A 22086-nucleotide genomic window follows, 5' to 3' on the forward strand; every position below is an offset into this window, starting at 1 on the left:
AGGCAGATAACAATAAATAAAGAAGAGTAATGACAAGCACTGAGATGAAAAACAAAGCAGGGTAAGAGGTTATGATGAATGGTAATGACTTCAATAAATATCAAAGGAAGTCCTTCAGGGGGAATCTGCAACTAAGGAGGGACCCAAAAGAAGGAAACATTTGGGGGAAAAGCAAAATCTCTGAGGTCAAAACTCTATTGCATATGGGATTAGCATTGAGGAGACTCTGTAAAAAAAAAAAAAAAAAAAAAAAAAAGAGGATGTGGAACCAGACAAGAAGACTCTCAAGTCTGATCTCAGAGATCACCAGAAGCATGACATATGGGGCCTTCCAGCTGCAGTAAAGACTGGATGTCACTCATAATGGACAATAAGACACTCCTATGAGACAGGCAGAATAGCTTTATCCGTCTTTTATAGCTGAAAACCCAGAAATTCAACTTGAACTCAAGGCTCCTTTATACTCCAAGTCCAGGAGAGTTAGTAGGCTGGATGAAAGGAAGAGGCAGTGGTTGAGAATGCCTCCAGGTGAACTTGAACAGCTATGTAAAGTTCAGGAATATATTGTAATTCTTGAGAGAAGAACGGGGTCATTCCCCATCGCTAAACATTATGCATGAAATTCTATCATTAGTAATTTATTTCTTTAGATGTTGCAGTTTTTCTATAAATACAGTATCTGATATGACTTATCAATAAACTGAGAAAGTTTGTGCTAAAATGGTACACATAATAGTAAAACATCAAGGCATAGGACAGTCCTGAAAAAAAAAATGGACAAGAAGCAAGCATCTACCAACACAATATTTTGAGCATTTGTTCTTGCAGATAACAAGGTTGCTCATGAAATAATTACCAAGTTAGTTCTTGCCCTCCTTATGAAAGAGAGATCTTATCACAGTAACTATCAATAATAGTAACTAATGTTAATAATGTATGATGCCAACTAAATACCAGTGTTCTTAGCATCAATGTTACTAATTCATTTAATCATGTTAAGGACTCAACAGTCTAACTCCATTTTTATTTTACTGATTTTACTTTTTTTTAAATACAAGACAGTGGAATGTATTACAATTCTTATTACACATATAGAGCACAATTTTTCATATTTTTGTATATAAAGTATGTTCACACCAATTCATATCTTTATATGTGTACATTTTTTGCATTACAATTCTTATTACAATATATATACCACAGTTTTTCCTATCTCCGTTTGAATATAAAGTATGTTGACACCCAATTCAAGTCTTCATACATGTACTTTGGATAATGATGTCCATCACATTCCATCATCCTTGCTAATCCACTGCCGCCTCCCTTTCCCTCCCACCCCTCTTCCCTATCTAGAATTTATCTATTCCTCTCATGCTCCCCCTCCCTACCCTACTATGAGTCAGCCTCCTTATATCAGAGAAAACATTTGGCATTTGTGTTTTGGGGATTGGCTAACTTCATTTAGCATTATCTTCTCTAACGCCATTCATTTACCTGCAAATGCCATGATTTTATTCTCTTTTAATGTTGAGTAAAATTCCATTGTGTATACATGCCACATCTTTTTATCCATTCATCCACTGAAGGGCATCTAGTTTGGCTCCACAGTTTAGCTATTGTGAATTGTGCTGCTAAAAACTGAGGCACAGAGAGATTACTAGTGAGGTGATTTGTCATCCAACTAGTGAATGGTAAAGTCAAGTTTAAAACCAGCAGTTTCTCTGGTTCCGTAGCCCACACTATTAACTACTACAGTATGCTGCTGCCTGCATATTTATTGGCTTATATAGATTTATAAGTAAGTGCATTTTTCCCTTGGAAAGAAGACATTGTATTAATGTTAATTTGGCTGACTGGCAATATCAATCAGAAGTCATCATAGCACATTTTTTTTCTATAAAATACCATATAGTAAATATTTAAAGTTTTGACACCATACTATCTCTGTTGCAAATGTTCACCTCTCCCCCAGTGGTGTGAAACAGTCATAAATAATTTGTAAATGAATAAGCATGACTGAGAGCCAATAAAACTTTTTTTAACAAAATAGGCAGGGGAAGATTTGGCCCATGGGTCAGTTTGTGCCCCTTGACATAAATTATTTCTATAGGAAATACACAGGAAATAATCATATTACAGTTACGGCTGTGTTGTCCCTTGACTACTAAGTTTAGAAATGAAGTATCAGAAATGTCTGTGAATTGAAAGACTCAGTTATACCAGAATGTCCTGCATCTTTTCACTGGAACTTCCATTCAGAGTTCTAGAACAATTTCATCAGATAGCTCGGTAGGAGACCATAAGTATGCTGATCCAAATGTGCTACAGAAATACATGTTTAAAATAAACACTATGTACTCAACAGTAAGATAGCAAAACTCTATAAAGAGTTTCAGTATTTTAAATGACTTTTTCTAAATTTACATATGGTCCTCTGAAAGTCATCCCAGCGAACCTCTAATGACCCAACTCCACAATGCTCAATACTCCACTGATGAGGTCAGGCTATTCCACACTCTCTTAGCCTCATTCAGGATCTTCTCCTGATACAAATCAAAAAAAATTCACTGGACACTTGTCATAACATTAGCAGAAAGGTTGGTCTTGTCATTAGGTCAGCGTGTTTGGCTAATTTCTAACTAAAGTTAGGTTCCTACCTTCCGATAGAGACTGAAAAATAGGGACACTCTTCTTCTTGGTTGGATTTCAGAGTAGGAACTCCTAGATCCTTAAGGAAGACAGTTAGGGTATTCAGAAGATTTCCATCTCAACGGGGAAGAGAAAGGATTTATAATGGCCTTTTGGGGGCTTTGGCCAGGAAGAAAACTCTCTACAGTTGAGTCAAACTGAAGGAAAGCTTCAGGCAGACTTGGGTACTGGATACTCAGGAAATTGCAAAGAAGCCTCAGACTCATCCAGTAAGTCTTCAAAACTCCCAAACATACACACACTCGGGGGTCCCTTTTTAAGTCATAATTAACCCCTTAGATGGCAGCACATCTGCTGAGAGGGAGTGACTAGGTCACCAAGGGCTTTTGGTAGACTCCCTCCTCCCTTATTCCCCTGAAGCTGAGTCCCTGGAGCAGGCTGAAACCGGCACACTTGCTGGATCCTCAGCTCTCTCAGATGGGGAAGTATAAACTCAGAATTTTTTCCTTGGGCTAAGTCCATAATCACATTCCATATCAATAGTTGGACTAAACAGTATTAAAGAAATCCTTGTAGTTATTTTTCTGACATGTAATAGCTATACAATTTATTTCCCCTCCTCTCGCACCACTTCATTTATAATTGTATCTTACCAACTCTGTATTTCACATCCTGGCTCACCTACTTATCTTACTCTTATATATCTTAATAATTTTTCATATTCTAGGAAAGCTTTTGATTTACAAAAATACTACTAACAGTTCCCAAATACACCCCTCCTCTATTGTTAATATCTTACATTAGTGTGGTACATTTCTCCAAGGAACAAATCAATATTGTTAGAGTGTGACTGTTATTATTGCAGATTTTCTTAGTTTCAAACTGAAGTTCTTTCTCTGTTATAGGATCTGTCTTCTAAATTTGCATACAGCCCTCTGAAAGTCACCCAGAGGAACCTCTAATGCCCCAACCTCCACAGTCACTACTCCACTGACGAGGTCAGGCTATTTATTCCACACTCTCTAGCCTCTGTAATAAAACAAAAATTTCTTATACTGTAAAAAACAGAATATTTCACTGGACGCTTGCTATAAATATTAAGGAAGACGTGGCATAAAACTATTGAAGTTAGGGTCAATACTATTGCAATAGAGAGAGGCTGAACTATAGGATGCTGTAAAAAAATCTTCCTATTATGGGTACCTCAAAAAACAGAAATGTTTTCCTTACACTTATAGAGACTGGGGTGTCCAATCAAAGTGCCAACATGTGGGTTTCTCACGAGTACTGCTTCCTGATTTGCCAATGGCTGCTTTCTCCTTTCACTTTCGCATGACAGAGAGCAAAGAAAGACCATCCTTCTGTGTCTCTTCTTTTAAGGGCATGAATGCCATTCATGAAGTTTCTACCCTCATGACCTAATCCCCTCCTAAAGACCCCACCTTCTAATACCATCAAATGGAGGGTTAAAATTTCATCATATGAACTTCGGCAATATGAGAAGGTACATGAACATAGCACCCATTGAAGACACTCCATCACATTTTTCACCATGTTATGGTTTTACAAATCTAAGAATTTTTTTAAGAGCCAATGGAATGAGAAACTACAGTATATATTTAGGAAACTTTTACTTTCTAGTTTCCAGACTGGTTGGAATCTAGTGTTGGTATGGTAACTATTGTAAGACTAAGTGGAAAACTTTAGAGCACTTCTAATGCCAGCTTCAACAGTTTGAAACCTCATTCTGCAGAAAATTGAAAACCATTGAAGATTTTTAAGCAAAAAAAAATGACATAAAATGATCCTTTAGCAAAATTAACTTGTCAGTGATATGCCAAATGGGATGGATCAGGAAAATTCTGGAGGCAGGGAGACTGCAGGGGTGACCACGGCCACAGTCTCTGTGTATCAGGATGACTTGCTGGCCATTGAGATCAAATAGCAGATACCAATATAATTTTGAAAGGCAAAATTGCTAGTAATTGTCAAATAATCAGAGGTAAAGAACAAAGAAGAAAAGAGGAGATATTAAATATTAATTCAATGTCTCATTCCTCAAAAGTAGAGGGAAAGTTGTGCTATATTAGGAAATAGTGAAGTTAAGAGGAATAGTTGAATTCTAGGAAACAGCAGTAGGCGTGGGCATGACTAATTTGGCACATCAATTAAATAAAACCTTCTCTGTCTCCCCAGTGGCAGGACTAGAAAGCATCATAAAGCACAATTCTATATACCTTCTTCATCCTAACTTCAGATTGCTTATCCTTGTCTGAAACTCCAGAAATTGCCACATCAAACAATCAGTTGAAGGAGCAATCATCTCTGCTATGGTGAAAATTGAAGGGATCTTCACCAACATGTCAGGCTGCTCATGTTTTAATCTGGTAAGTGACCATGCTGGGCATTGGATGCTTGGCATTGTCATCAAGAGTTCATATCAAAAACAAAACAACAACAACAACAAAAACATCCATGTCACTTTTGTCTCTTTTCCAAGAAGTGGCAATACTATTAACATTTTCTGGAATAATGCTATGCATACTTAATGTCAGTCTATCATTTTGTAAAAAAAAAAAAAAAAAAAGTCTATATGAAAGGGAATGTGTTCATTTTTCTTTGTGAGGTATAGTTCCACCATCCATGAATCAGAATTCTCTGATCAGAATCTCATGGATTCTGGAGATAAGCTGTTCTATCAGTATTATGATTTGCAACTAAAGATAACAGCAAAATTAAGGAGCATTAGTACCTCTGAGGTTAATGAATTTGGAGATCAAAAGCCAAAGTCCCAGTGATAAGACTACACAAGTGATGCTTATTGCTTCTTTCCGCAGATAGGTTCCAGCGTTCACTACGATCTTTAAAGCAGGATGCTGTATCTAAAAATGCATTTGCCTAGAGCCACAGCCTGGCAAAGTTTTACCAAGTGTCTTGTTTCTATTTCCTTTCCCATCACTGCTGATTACCTAGACACATGTGTATAAATAGGAATGTTCTTATTTGTAATTATCTTGCTCCTTCTGCCTAATTCAGTTGGATGCATCAATTCGTGTTTTGTGACATCACAATTTCACCAGAATGAAAGGAAATGTCATATCTCAAGCTGTGGTTATAACATCACTGAATGAATCAGACAACACAGGAAGGCTTAATTTTAAAAAGGAGTTTTTATTTAAACCAAAGAGGGGAAAAAAGGGTAATAGCATGGGAAAGAAAAGCCAGAAAAGGTACAGGCTATTGTGAAAGCATTTAGGATTACCACGAAGTCTAACCACTGTTTACTTGAATCTTCTGGAAATTCGTACAGTATTGTCAGGGACTGTTTTATATTTCCATTTGGAGAATTACAAACTAATAAAATCATAGAAGCAGATCAGAACTCAGAGGTCATCTAAATCTACGATTTATATTTGATCTAAACCTACGAGTATATGCATGAGAAGGTGAGACCTCTAGGGACTCAGTAACAGTCTCAAAGCCCACAGGAAAGAGGACCAAACCAAAGTCCAGAGTTCTTACTAGTACATTCCAGTAGTATTTGCAAACTTCTGCTTCACCTGCATGTACAGGTTTCTCTCTGTACCAGAAAGTCTGGGTCACCCTGGTAACTTAACAGAAGGGCTAATAAAATCCATACTAAATAAAGGACAAACTGTTGTTGCATTTTTTTCAAGGTAAAGATGTTTTCACACCTGTTTTCTCCACATGTTCTGCAATACATTTTCATAGTTACAAATTTGCATTTCTGTATGACAGTATCCCTTTATATAAAACGCATTATGTCTGTGAGTGACAGGTAATTTTTTCAAAAGACTAGTTTTTCTAATTCAACCCTCATTTCCCAGAATTAAGTTCTGTTCCACTATAGATCTGGATTTTAATGAACATACTTCAATGTATTCTAATGATTGAAATGATGTTTTCTGAAAACTTGGAGATCTTCAGGGGCAAAGGGGGCTCTCATCGTGGTCCCTTACTGGTTAGTATTTTTCTTGGGAGATGGGAGGAGACTACAAAAATGGATGACACTAGATACCCTGATAGATTCCTTTTTCCTCTCTTGGGATGAAGCAGATAACTTTGGTACACCTATCATTTTTCTCCTGATGTGTGCAAATATCACATCTCTGGTTTGAAAAAAGACACCATAAGTCAACTTTCAACTCCTTTTCTTTCTATATTTTCACACTGAATAGATAACCCAATTCTGTTTTGTCCCAAAGTAAAACACCCATCTTTCTATAGGCTCCTTCACCAATCCACAGAATAGGCATGTTCAGGATTCAAGGAGAACACTATGTTCCTAAACTTCTTTTCTCCCTACAGACACCATGCTCTAAAAGTCAGTATCTACAGATTTAGAACTCCAAAGGACCACAGACATCTAAAGGTTAAGTGACTTGTCCAAGCATTTGGATATCACAGTACTACTATAGCGCCACCCTGCCCATGGTTGTGTGGTCAACGCCGCCTCCAGCCACATTTCATGATGGCAGCTCACTAAGTGAAAGAATTAGAGGCATATGCCATTGATCTCTCCAAATCCTCACTCTTCTGCTACTTCCCAAGTTGTCTCCTTCACACACAGTTTTGAAAAGTCCCCAAACTAGGCTTTTAACTGAGGCTTCCAACATCCCAGGTTGACACTTGCCCCTCCTTTCCTACTGGATTATAACTTGACCTGTTCAATCAGTCCTTCTCCAACTTGCTTTCTGAGACAGTAATTCATTTTTAATCTCTCAACCTGCCAAGCTAGCTTCTATTTTCAAAATTAGTAAAACTTTCCACTAATCATACACTTCATTTGTTTATTTACTATTTCAACTCCTGTGTATATACCTTATACATGTGATTCATGTTAATTGTCAGCCAGCATTGTAACTTCTCAGAAGTTCTCAAGAATTATCAGTAAGCCATAGAAAAAGTAATAGCAATGTTGGGAGTTGTGCATAAACCTAGATAGAACTGAAGAACTAACCTTTGTTTGAGGGTCTACACTTCCCACACTTCCTGAATTTTTACAATTCTATAATTTCTAAATTTTCTTTAACAAAATGATGACAGATAGTTAACAAAATAAATGACATGCAACCATATGAGAACCACATATCCTCCAAATTAAAAAAAAAAAAAGTCTGTGAAGTCTAAAACTTTGGAAATTATTGTTTTAGAAGACATAGAATAAATCTGTAATTCCCTCTAGTTATGCTCAGGAAAGCGCTACTATGAACATTCAGAAATAAAATTAGATAATTTAAGAAAGTATTAATAGTCGTTATTGCTGCTAAACAAATGTTATCGCCTATTTTCTCTGTAGGCACATATATGAACAGATTCTATTTTCATTATCATCAATATTTCATGTGCCCATGTGGCTTTCTTCAGCTAATAAAATGGTAGTAGAGGGAATCTGTATCTCCTCTGAATGGAAGCTGGAGGAGCTATGGCATGAATTTGCCACTTCCTCCTTCCCTCTTCTGAAAGATCTGGCCACACTCTAAGGTTGCCCAGAGTGAGGATGACAGAGATCAGATGCCCGGGACAATCTTTGTAGTGTCAGCCAGAAATAAACCTTGTTGGTCAGTTGCTTAGATCTTGACAGATACAAATGCACTTTAAATGAGTTAGAAAAAGCATATCTGTTCCTGGGATTATTATTATTATCTTTCTTAAAACTGAAGGCTAGAAAATAAACCCAAAAGAAAATTAGAAGGATGTAGATGGTTCATCTTAGGCGAGAGCCTTCATTTCACATATTTTCGCAGGTGGGAGATGTGACTGACTATTGGCAGATCAATTAACACTACAACAGGGGTGGACATTATGGACAGACAGGGAGAAATTATACCATACATATCAGGGCTGTTTGATCTATTCGAAATGAGATGTTATCTAGACATCCATCTCTCTGAGTCTAAGAAAACTAAATAAGAAAATAGCTTTATGTGCTCGAATGGCTAAGACCGAAGTGACATGCAACACTGGATTATTGGCACAAAGATTTGCATTGCCCATGGTTTCCATCTAAAGAGAAAAATCCTGACTTCATCCCCTTATCTACTGGCCATGATGCCAAAAACGTATTCCTCTAACTTGATAGAATGAAAACATTTCATGCTGTTAAAATTTTCTTTATACAGCAAGCTCCATGTAGAGCCAGAAATAGTTATTGTGGAGCAGGAAAGGTGAAGACAACAAAGAGAAATCTCTTTGGCCATTGTCTACTCTAATGCCACCCTGCCCATGGTTGTGTGGTCAATGCTGCCTCCAGCCCACATTTCATGATGGCAGCTCACTAAGTGAAAGATGCTTATCTTTTACAACCAGGCTGCTTCAAAAACAGCTCTAACCAAACGACTGTCTCAGGTGTCCTCCAAAAGGTAAGTCTGTAAACAGGAGACCGTTGTCCAGGGCCACTGCATTAGTTTCTGCTCTGCTTTTAAGTATTCATGAATACCTAATGCTAATTTTGCTGAAACTTGAACAATGACTTCCTCATTATAAACTGCTCAAAAATCCTCATGTACTTTTCACCAGAATGAGCTTAGCACAATTATCAGATGAGTGGATTGCTAAAGCCCAACAACACAGAGTTAATGAAATTGTCATCGGTGTGAGCAGTGAGTGGCAGTTCCATCTTCAACTCCGTGGTTAGCATGTGAAGAGCAAAAGCAAAGGAAATCTGTTGTATTTTAAGTGCAGAGCAATGGTCTGTCCAGCCTGAGCAGGCACATCAATCCACACTCCCAGGGAGATAAATGGAAATCCAGGCAAGTATAAATCATCACAAGAAAGCGAGGCCTAGGACTTGAGCGGCATGGAAGGTCTGGGTTACAGGCACAGCTCTGCTACTGAGCAGCTCTGTGACCTTTACAAGGTCACACACTTTTTTGGAATTGGCTTCCTTTTAAGGTAAATAAGGAGATTGGGCTAGATGATCCCCAGGCCCCTTCCCTTACTAACACTCTGTGATTCTCTATTTTTAAAACATTTATTAAGTAAAGGCTGTATGAAGAAATATTCAAACAGCTATTGCTCTGGATTAACTGAAAGTCCCACCCTTATGAATCTAGGACATTTATATAAACAGAGGCCCCATTTGCCATGCATGCCCTGTGGAGATTGGTGTTTAGAGGGAGCAGAGGTTAGAATCCAGAGCTGGAGTGAAAATTCAAGTCACTCTTGACTGGGTCTCCTGGCTTTAGGCATTATTCTTGATCTAAGAAGATTACCTCCAGTCTTCTCATTCACTCTCATGGTCAGGATCACCCAGCATGTATTTCTGACTCAATGTCATTAGCATAACCTTGATAGTTCTTGAAACTCTTACTTCTCTCTACCTCTCTGATACCACAGCCAGCCCTATCTGTACCACCTGGAGTCCTAGCTCTTTTGTCCCCAAGTTATGAACTCTCCCTTGGAGCATGACAGCTTTTTGTAGTTCCCAGAGCCTACTGTTCATAGCTTATTCTGGTAGCCAGCAGATTTCTCTCTAGTACCCGTAAGGCTAAGGACTAGATCTAGATCTAGAATCAGTGGGAGTTAGCCTGAACTGTGCCAAGGAGGCAGTCCTCTTAGATGTGGTATTATTTCTCATTAATAGGTCTTTGCCCTAACTATGCATTGAAATGGAGTTTATGTCTTTAGTCTTCTCCTATATTTACTTTTTACCCAGTGTTCATTCTCTATCTTTCCAAAAACCTCCTCTAAAGATTTCAGGGCAGTTTTTCTCTCCCAACTTTGGTTTAAGACTTTCATCCCAAAATCCAAATTCTGTCTTATATTTCATGCAATTAAATTTCAGGTGGCCTGAGGTGACATCTCAGAGTTCCTGGGTTGGGTAAGCCAATTACACATTGCCAAAGCCTTCAGTTAAAAACATAAACAGAAAACTAACAAAGCAATTTAGGCAATACAAAGAGTCGGGTGTGTGACATAGATTATAAACATCATTATCATTTTGGCAAATAAAAAAACAACTTGAAAGCTAAAGTAGCCTGTGTTATCTTCCCAATGAGATCACTGAAGGGGAAGCTAAGGAAACTTGTTTATTGCATTTCTAGAATGTTTCAGAAACTGTACTAGTTTTTGTCTCATTTAATTCTTTAAAAAATCCTATAAGGTAGGCATTATTGTTATAATTTTATAAATGAATAAACAAAGGTTGAGACATATAAATATCTTGCTCCAAATCACTCAGTAAGTAAGTACAGAGTGAGTCTCAGAATAACAAGTCTTTCCCACTAATAACAATGTTAACTCCAGTCTTCTCTAGTGTCTTTTAAAGTCTGAGTCATGGGCCACTTAAGCCATATTCACCTGGTTTCCCTCTTAAAATGCAGATTCAAGGGTCTCGTGCTGGAACTCTGAAATCAGAATCTCCGGGCATCGTTCCTGTTTGACAATCTCTGCAGGAGACTCATATACACTAAAGTTTATTTACCAGCTTTCTATAGCAGGCTGGCTCCCTCTAAAGTCAAAGGCTGTGCCTCATAAATCTTCTACATGATCCTGGCAGCATCAAGCACAGATTTGGGCACCTGGTAGGTGCCTAATTAAACCCATGTAGAAACAAATTCGTTCAGAGGCAGTGTGTTTCTTCAACTGAGCAACAATGTCTGTGCAGAGGTTAAGGTGACAAGAACCTTCCCACCACAAACACCGCCTATGAAAGCGAATACAGAATGAGACACCTGGAAAGAAAATATTCAAGACAAGTCCCCGGCCTTTCTCACTTTGGTTCCTTCCACCCTCCCATCCTGGTCCCTGAGGATGGGGGTTGCTTCCTGAGCCTCAGTTTGTGCCAAAGCAGTTCTTGTTAGCTCACCTACACTCCAGACGCTTGCTCAAAATTCCAGAAAAAGCTACCAAATACTTACACAGGAGTACACACAAAAAAATGTTTACAAAAAAATAAAAATGAAATGAAAACAGACCCATACCTAGGATACATATCTTATGACCTCCGGCTCTTGAGACTTCACAAAAATCAGTGGCAGCAAAGAGTTTACTGAGCCAAATCCCCTCTGCAAAAGTAACCATAGCTCTGTCTCAAAGGACTGGTTGGTATAACATCAAAGGATACCGCCTTTGTTCTTTGTTTCTATATGAATTTAAGGCTTAAATAAGATTTTCCAAAATAAATACTTACTCCTTTATGCAGAAAAGAAGAAAGATAGGAACTTGTTTGGACACTGGCCTCCTATTCAGGCAAGAAAACAGAGAATATGAGATCTGCTAAGGAAAGGAGGAAAAAGCCATTGTTTGTCTCATCTCCTGAAACCAAAGTATCGCAAAGGGAAAGCGCTGATTTTCTCTAGTGAGTAGTTTTTAAACGTACATGTCAGCACGGCCTTAGTAATATATTCAATTAAAATTCAGCCTGATTATTTATTGATTTCACATTTTCCTGCCCTGCTACTATCCAGGCAATTTTCTAACCATTCTCAAAATACCTCTCTGGCTTCCTGGGAAAAGGCTGATACAAACCAAGAATTCCCAAACAAGAGCTGAAATATAAAGCTAATTATTTCAAGAATGCCTCTGCTTCTACAGTAGGTCTTTATGGGTTCAAGAGAAGTCTTAGGTCTGCTACGGAGGCCAGATTTCAATTTGGGTAATTAGACTTTGCCCTTCCCTTGAGAGTTACCCTGACATAGTTTCCTTGCTTTTCTTCCTGAGTCTCTACACATCTGTTTTTTAATATTCTCAGTTCCTCCACTCTCTACTAACCCTGTTCAAGTAGATGGCTCTGACTGCATATTCCTGGGTTTTTCTCATCCACAGGATCAAGAACAACTGCCTTGAATCCTTCAGGACCAGCTCTATTGTTGCCTGCCCCAAAAAAACCTTTCCAGTCCACTCCCCAATAGAATTAATCATAGCTTTTCCTACATCCTTTTATACCTCTGTCTTATTAACACACTTATTTCATTCCACCCCATACTACAATTGGTCATGTGCCTGTCTTTCTTCCCCTTTGGAATGCAAACCTCTTAAGTTCCCAAACCCATCTAACTTCTCGGCAGCCCCCATGATCCCTAAATGGAGGAAAGGTAAAAGAGCTAACGCTGATCAAAAGTTTTTATGCACAATGCGATGCAAATAATATGATCTCACTAAATCTTGAAAACAACAATTGACGCCAATTTTAGAGACTGAAAGAAAAAAAAAAGATGCTAAGTAGGAAGCATTTTCCTACTCAAAGCGGCAGTACTGGGAAGTACTAGGGCAGGGATGGTTTCTCGGGAAGTTTGGATCCTAAGGCTGATTTCACAGCCCAGCAGCACTTCTCTAACCCAGGGCCTCACCTACCATGGTACCAGGGATACTTAAGGCAGTTGATGAATCAGCAATTGAAAACTTCAATACAATTCCTTTCTGCACCTCCCTTTGTGCCGATGACCCAATTCACTATCCATCTGTAGACTCCAGAGTCCCCCCTTGTAGGTCATTGAGGTTTGAGCCCAATCCTATCTATCTCCACGGCAGTCATTTGAGGGATCCCCACATAACAATGTGACACTGCTCCTTCACTTTCTGACAGCAACATGATTGGTTTTGACATAGGCAGCAGAACAATTTTCAGAGAAACTTCTGGATCATGTAGATTGACCTTTTCCCTGATTTTTTAAAGGTTTTCCAGAGTAAAAGTCACAATCTAAGTCAGTGTAAACAAAAGAGAATCCATTGTACGTGAAATAGTGGATATTCTTGCAACAGGAATGGCATATCCATCTGCCCAGTCATGAATATGAATGAGCCTCCCAAACACAGCACCTTCTCCCATTGTTCTGGGAAAAAGGTTCTGCTGAAGCAGAACTTCACTCTCAGACCTGGTAACTCTGGAGGTGGCTTCTGAGGCAGCAAAGCTTCTGTCCCTATCAGATTAGGAATCTCCCTACACATTAATCATCCAGCAAGTAAGGAATTGATAGACTGACACAAGCTACACAAAAATAAATAAATAAAATGAAGGTGATTTAGCCACTTATCTTGTCTATACCTAGAGCAAGAAGGAAAATAACACACACCAACAACAGGCAGGAGCAAATGGAAAGCCATAGCACTCGGGGCAAGACTTTTCCAACAGTCATTAATTCATGTGCTTGATTAGAAGGTAATCTGAAGCTTTTGTTTCACATGACCCAGAGGCCAGAGACATGATTAAAATTCCTGATTTCTTTTCAATTCAGGTTTCTTTATTATCTGAAGTCTATAGGTATATTACCTATGTTGATAATATTATCAAGTATTATCCGTGCAATCTTTTCCCTTACTAGCCATAAAATCTATTTCCTTACCCAGTGAAAAGTCAAAGGGTCTCTAAGTAAGTAACAGAAAGAGAAATTCTCTTAGTCTGTGCCTGGTCCCTCAAATGCCAAGGGCTTACTTGATAATCCCCTCCAGGATTATACTGGAGAGATCTCCTTTGGTGAACAGTCAAAGAGACTAACAATTCCAAGCCACTTCAAGGAGGGAAAAAAAATGTGACAAGAAATTAATAGAATGATTCAGCACTACAAAAGATTTGTGTCAGAGATTACAGCAGGAGTCCTTGACTTTGGCTCTCTGCAGATGTTAGTTGAGTTTTTGGTTTGTTTTTGCCACCCAGGTTACAGTGTTTTTGTTGCTGTAGAAGGTATTTAGTCTGCATACATTTGGAGGTATTTAAACCAATCACCCAAACCAAGTGGTTCTGAAATTTCTCCATAATTCTCTTTTCATTGTTTCCGTGAGGCATGAGATTTTGAGGTTCTTTACTGCATATCATCAGAAGTGGGACGAGTCAAAGAATAATTCCCTGTCAGCTAAGGCAAGTGGTCAAAAGATAGCAGAAGCACTGAGAAGCCAGGTTACAGATCAGAAGGCAGAGGGCAGGTCGCAGAATGGGACCTTCTCCTCTGAAATAGCTGCTGTCTTCTGTCTTTGGTGTTGGTGGCTGGAAGGAACTTTCTGGGTGAGGGGACTTGGTAATTCCTTGAGAGAGAGAGTGTCTTTCATTCCTTGGTAAACATTTAGAAAGGAGAAAGAGCTGCACATGACCAATTACGGCTGCATCTAAAAGGGCAAATTAAGCAAATTTATACCCTTCCCTTGAAAGAAAAGATTGGCATGGCTAATAAGCATAGTAATAATGGCACAAATGCTGTTATAAATGCACTTATTATCTGGACAAAGTGAGCACCATGTTTCAACTTAATTGTTCTATAAATTGCATGTTTATGTGTTCATTCGTAATAACTCTCAGAGGAGTTGACTAAATTTGACAAAACTTGGTTCAATCATAAGGGAAATAAATTCATATCACATTAAACCTAAGAGTCAATGCATCAAATGAAACTCAATAAAGGATTTCCAAAAAGTCTATTTTCTATAATTTGTAATGACTTTCAAAGCCTTCCTTCTCTTACCCTCTCTAACCACGGTGCAGAACACCACAAGATAAATCTCCCAATTTCAGGTTATTTCACCATTTTCTCTATGTCACTCTGCTACTTGAAAACCTAGATGGGGTTTCTCCATCTGACTTTTGATTGACTGACTGGTAAGCAATTGTACAGAGTAAGATTCACAATTCATTGCCTCATAAGCATCCAGGCATTCTTTATAATGCAGAGGATGGGAAATGAAATGTGTAAGTGTGAGGGGTGGGGTGGAAGAAGGAATTATTTCTTTTCAGTTAGTCAAGGAAACTTCACCGAAGTTTTCGGGTCTCTAAGAAGTGTTTGAACGGAAGGAACTAAAGGTGTCCCAGGCAATGGTGCTTCTGGAACACACAGGAGAGGTATTTAGAAAGCCATCATGAAAAGGAAGAATTTTTCTGTGAGCTGTAGAGAGTAAACCTCAAACTTTTATGTGCCCATGGATCACAGGGGTATTGCTGAAGTTCAAGATCTGACTCAGTTGGTCTAAAGAGTATAGGTGATGCCCATGATACGGATTCCATAGAATACTTTGAGATATGATTTGTTTAACATTTGAAGCTATCAAATGATGGAGAGGGAAAAGGAATCTGTCAAAGGAGATAGCAAGCTTCTCAGAAAGTCCTAAAAATAGCCTTTAGAATGAGAAAGATCTTTATCCCAACTCCACCATTTAGTAACTCAGTTACTTTATTTAATTAACACTTTAGAGTCGATTTCCTCCAATTTAAAATGGGATAATAAAATCCAGCTCATAGGGATGGTGATAAAAATTAAATGAGCTGAAGGGCCCAATGCTCCTCTCATAGACTGTGCACAAAGTAGACTGGTGGAGAGAGACAAGCCTCCTGTCTTTGATCTCAACACCCCTTGGTCACTGCAGATGTTCCCTCCAGAGTTTTACTCAGTATCTGTGAAGGAAAAAAGCGTGTTCACTTCAGAGTGAACACATTGATGACCCTGAGATGCCCCAATACAGGACACTAATCATCGGAACTTGAAGGCAGACATTTCTGGGAGATAAGCTCAAGCATTCAGGCATTCAGGCCCATTTTTGCTGTGAACATATCCATTACACTCTTATGATAGATCAACAGTCCAGAATCAGAAGCTAATGACAACTAATAACTTACTAAACAGTTCAATAATGAAGGGCATGTGTGCATAGAGATGCTTCCATCGATATTCTTTAAGAGGGTTTTTTATACTAATACCTTCCACTTATACGGTCTTTTAAGTCTTTTGAGAGCTTTATTTCATTTGTCTCATTTGAGCCTTAAAAGAATCATAGGGGTGAGGCTTATAATCCCCATTTACAAACCAAGAAACTCTTTGAGTGATTTACCCAAGGTCCCCACACCTACGAGGGCTGAGTTCTTTCCTCTGTGCTCTGCTGTCTCTTTGAACAGATGCTAACTCGGTGGAATCCAACAAATATTTATAAAATGCCCTTCATGAACAAACCCTGAAAAAGAAGAAAAGGGCACAAATGCAGATTTTTAGAACACACAGGAATATTTGCTTGCATCTACTTCCATTTCTTTCATTTGATCTGGTCATTAAAGTTCAGAAAAACACAGTAACTCGCCCGAGGTCACTGTTTAGTTCTTACCTAAAAAAGAGAAAGTATACTGTAAACATTCTGTTAATCCCAAGTACCAGGTTTTAATATTCCACACCCCAGGACACCCAGGGTTATTATTTTTGTTCCAGATTCTTTCTGACCTGCTATAATTACCAATTAATCTAGGGCTATCCCATCCTTTTTTTTTTTAACAAACATGAATACCTTGGGATTATGTGCAAGCAAGAGAACAACCCTTCAGTAATTTTTGCGACTCTGAAAAAATAAAGTGGATGGTAATGTATCATACCAAGAAGGGGTGCTGGTGAGAAATTTCAGATCTCACATCCACCATCTTCCCAATAATGAATTAGCCATGTTCTGGCCATGTCCTGGCCACTCTTCATCCATTTCTGCCACTTCTTTAATCAAAGCTGAACAGAACAAACTGCAAGTAAAAAAAAATGGGGCGGGGTGAAGAAAATATTAAATATGAAAGGCCAACTTGCTAGCCTATATTTTTAGTTCAAGTGACAGTTTTAAAATTACAAAGGTAAAAACCTTTTGCTAAATCGGGTTTTAAATGTGCTATTTATCAAACTAGTACATTTTTACGATGCTTAAAACTACTGTTTTATCATGAAAGGTAAAAATACAGAATGGTGGTATTATTCTTCATTTCAAACACCACCCCACCCCTGTTTGCATTTGTGTGTGGGGAGGAGTTGTTTTTCTATGATAGAAACTGGGCTGTTCTCAGCAAAACTGTCGGAAATACACATTTTCATTCATGTTGCAATACCGTTAGATCATTTTCCAACCCCAGAGCTGTAACTGTTTCACAGGAAGAGGGAAAATGATCCTTGCAGTAATCATAGAATTTCATGGCTGAAAGGGACCCCAGAGGTCATCAGGAACAGCACCTTCTCCTCACAAAGAAGACCAAAGCCAGAAAGGCTAGTTGACTCGCCAATTTGCCCTCTTGCCCCAGCCCCTGAGAGCCTGGCCTAGATTCCAGATCTCTTCACTCCTGATGGGTGATTTTGCATCATGTTACAATGCCTTTTCTGACACCTCTGTACCTATGTAGCTCTCTTAAAAGTCAATGCTGCTAATTTTACCCCCCTGATCTCTTCTCCCAGTCAGAGTTAGTAACTTGACTTGCAGAATAATTCTAGCTGGAACACTGTAGGTTCTGTTCAGCCAAGAGCTCAGCACCTTTCCTGTAAGGTCAAGAGGAACCAAATCATTGTTTCATTGTAAAAGGGATGTGGTGTTTTAGAATGAGAGGAGAGGAAATAAAATCATGGGCCTCATAATGACATTTCATTGTCTTAGTTGACAACAGACTGCATGTACAACGGTGCTCTCATGAGATCATAATGGTGGTGAAAAGTTGGGGGGTTCCTATCACCTAATAATGTCATAGATGTTGTAAGGTCATAGCACAAAGCATTGCTCATGTGTTTGTGGTGATGCTGGTGCAAACAAACCTGTGCTTCCATTTGTACAAGTGTAGCAAATAAAATTATGCATAGTACATAATGCTTATTATGATAATAAACAATTATTATTGATTTGTGTATCTAGTATACTATACTAATTATCATTCTTTCAGATGTACTCTGACTTGTTAAGAAAAAGTTTACTGTAACACAGTTTGCCATGTTGTCAGCAGCAACATCATAGACTTTGTTTATTGCAACTCTTGATTGTGACAAGAGGCCTCATGGAGGGACTGGCCCATATCATCTTCTTTTGTATCAGTCCACCCTGTGATGTTCACACCATGCGGAAATCACCTGGCAATGAATTTCTTAGAATATGTACTGCTGTTAATCAATGCGTGGCTGTAATATCTGAAAGAGAGGAGGGCACGGTGGAACCTCTCCTAGAGAGAAAACTCTGCCTGTTCTCGAGGATTATCTTCAAAAACAACTTTGTAAATTTTCCTTCAGCAAAAGAGAGAAGAAACTCTGATTTCAGAGGCACTTTCTTTACAGCTGCAGAATCTGTGCCTCTGAATATAAATAGCTATGGCTGATAGGAAGTGGGCTGAAACTGTCACCAAGCAGGGAAATAGCATCCAGACGGCTTCTCACACCAGGTTCCACCCAGATATCCTATGGACCTCTGATCAAGCCCCCTACCTTTCTGCAGGCCTCCCTGGAAACCGGAAACCTAGTGGATATGCCAGAAACTCATTTATAGAAGGTTTCATTAATCCTATCCACAGAGCCCAAAAAAGGTGTCCATTTTCACCTTATCCTCTAACGCTACCATCCCAAGAATCAGACCATCCTCCCTCTGACACCAAAAGATGAACACCAAGCACTGGCTGAATATAAATTGCCACATAATGGAATTGCAGCTCTGGGTCCAAATTTGAAATTTTTATTTTGCTAAAAATTGACTATCGCCATGTGATTCATATTAATGAAAGAAAAAGCATATATTCACATTTGCTAATTATTTTTACTCATTTATGGTTTAAAGAGAGAGAGTGAGCTTTAAACCCTATAATTTGGTCACCAATTAGTCTTTGATTTACCCTGATATACTTGGAAGGTTTTTTTTTTTTTTTTAATTTAAAAAAGGCTTGCAGCTGAAAATTTACATTTAAAAAGCAATTAATGCCAATTCAATAAAGAAAACCTCAGTTTTCCTACAGAATTATATTGAACTTTGAGCCCTTTGTAAGTTTAGCAAGAACTGACCATCAGGAAGAGGTGTATCTTGGGTGTTCTGCTGGACAAAATGCATAGGGCTCCTTACCGCAGGTAATTGATATCAAACCTCTTTCCACTTTTCTACTCAACTTTATGGCCTTCACTCTTCATACCTATGTGCGTTGTTACTCAGAAGAGAGCATTTGACTAACGGTTGCCTGTCAAGTTCTATTCCTTCTTGTTCCAACTGGGTGCCTCTCAGGCACAGATCATCTCTGTTACAGAGAAACCCCAGGACCAAGACAACTGATTCAGGCAGAGCTAACTGCTTGGCTTCTGTTGTCAGCTGAATTCCCTCATTGCCTTTCTCCCCTCCCAGGCTTCTTGCACCCCCAAAACAAGAGCCCCGCTTTAGTGTAAGAGGGTGTGGTGATCAGAAGCAGCTATTCTCCACAGAGCAGCCATTGGATTACAGTTATCTTTCTCCTATTATAAAAGTCTCAATTACTAGAAAAATTAACTTTTGCAAGATTTTCTAAGCTGGATAGTAAAGGATATCTGGTGGTCTTTCTGCTATTGAACCAAAGAAAGTTGTGTCTTTCCTTTGGAATAGGCTCCTTCTGGCTTCTGTGTCAGTATAAACTTGAACAAAATGCAATTTACTGAACTTTTTCCTTAACAAGAAAACAATTGGGGATATAGTATTTCTTGGTGTTTCCGGCATATGCAGTATATGTCAGTGATACTTGAATTCTCTCGTTGCATCCCTACACCGTTCTCCTTACACCAGAGACCCCAACTGAGGGTAAAAGGACTGGCTGAGGGGTGAGAATCACTACTGCATATATTCAATACATATTCAAGATATGTGAAATAAATGCAAGATATTTAATATATGTAATATGTTCAAAAATAAATGCAGACATGTAACAGAGTTGCTATGCAGTTTTTGATCAATAGCAAAAGTCAAAAATGAGCTGGGCTTGGCGATGCATGCCTGTAATCCCAGCAGCTCAGGAAGCTGAGGCAGGAGAATCAAGAGTTCAAAGCCAGCCTCAGCAAAAGTGAGCAACTCAGTAAGATCCTGTCTCTAAATAAAACACAAAATAGGGCTGGGGAGGTGGCTCAGTAGTCGAGTGCCCCTGAGTTCAATCCCGAGTACCCCCAAAAAAGTCCAAAATAAAGGCAATCCTTTGATCACTGTTTATGATATCCTTAATTCACTACAGATTTAGTCCAACATTTTTATTTATTTATTTATTTTTGTACCAGGGATTGAACCCAGAAGCATTCAACCACCAATGGTGCCTCCCAGGCACAGATCATCTCTGTTACAGAGATGATAAAGCCGTATCCTCAGACTTTTTTATTTCTTATTTTGAGACAGAGTTTCATTAAATTGCTGAGAGCCTTGCTAAATTGCTGAGGCTGGTCTTGAACTTACAATTCTCCTGCCTCAGCCTCCCAAGCTGCTGGAATCCAGTGCTCTTTGATGAGGCTTTTGAGGCATGCATGTATATGACATCTCTATTTATTAAGCAGCAACTCTGTGGCAGGCATTTTGCTAATGTAATCTCCAATCTGTCCAATAGGACAATCTTATGCACATTTTATGGATAAGAAATCTGACATTCACAAAAAAAATCTTTTGCCCAATGTCAATAGCAAGTGAGTAGCAAGGCTCAATTTCAAACCAGTTCTGTCAAACCCCAGATGATACTATGTAGAAACTGGAATACAAAGTTTGTATCTGGAATTGGAACATGTGGCCAGTTGCCTCTATATGAATCCTTTATATTTCAAAAATGTGAATGCCTAGCTATGACACATTGCCTGAAGACATTAGAAATGTGAAAGATTCAGGTGTTACTTTGGGCATCTTCATTTTGCAGCTATTTGCTGGGCATTTTGATGGATATAAAAGCCCTGACACCAGTGGAAGGTATAGGCTTTGGGGAGCATGGAAAGATTGTTCCTAGTAACTAGGCAGCAGTCCTCCTGTCTGCCCACCTTTCTTTTCCCCAGCTCACAGTTCTGGAATCTACCTTCTGGTCCAGTTTTCCTGCTACTGTGCCTGTATTGGCCAAGCTGGGAGGCAGAGCAATGACCTCTACATTGTCATCTCTGAATGGCTTCAGATAAGAGCATAGGTCGCAGACCTGAGTTCTGAAGAGAACCCCTTGCTGGGTTCCCACATTGCACTGCCAACAGATTTCTTTTAAATCCAATAGTCTCAAGATATGAAATTCTTACAGTGAGCTCTGGTTGTTCAGGAGCCCCATTGTACAGTCCTACAATGGACTTCCCATGTTGGCCCTAGCCATAATGCTTATGTGATCTCCAATCTGTCCAACAAGGACAATCTTATGCCCATTTTATGGATAAGAACTCTGAACATTCACAAAAAAATCACTTGTCAATGGCAAGTGAGTAGCAAAGCTCAAATTCAAACCAGTTCCATCAAACCCCAGACAATAATGCAGACCTTCCTCATTAATTTCCTCTGTCAAATCTAGTCCACTCCAACTTCCCAGCCTAGGTCAGGGGATACTTGCTCTCTACAATGGGCTAAGGGGGACTTCATAGCCCTCTTTGCTTCACCAGCCCTCTTCCCTAGAAGCTAGAGTCTTTTTCTGCTGGTCAGGGTAGCTGCAGCCTTATTATGTATGATCAGACTTTCTGACCCCACCTGGCTCTTACATGTTCAATCCCTGAACTCAGAGTCTTTCTTCCACAATTGGATCAACTCAGACACACTGATTGTTGTACAATATCA

Source organism: Callospermophilus lateralis, chromosome 12 (assembly GCF_048772815.1).
Source record: "Callospermophilus lateralis isolate mCalLat2 chromosome 12, mCalLat2.hap1, whole genome shotgun sequence".
In the NCBI taxonomy this organism is placed as follows: domain Eukaryota; kingdom Metazoa; phylum Chordata; class Mammalia; order Rodentia; family Sciuridae; genus Callospermophilus; species Callospermophilus lateralis.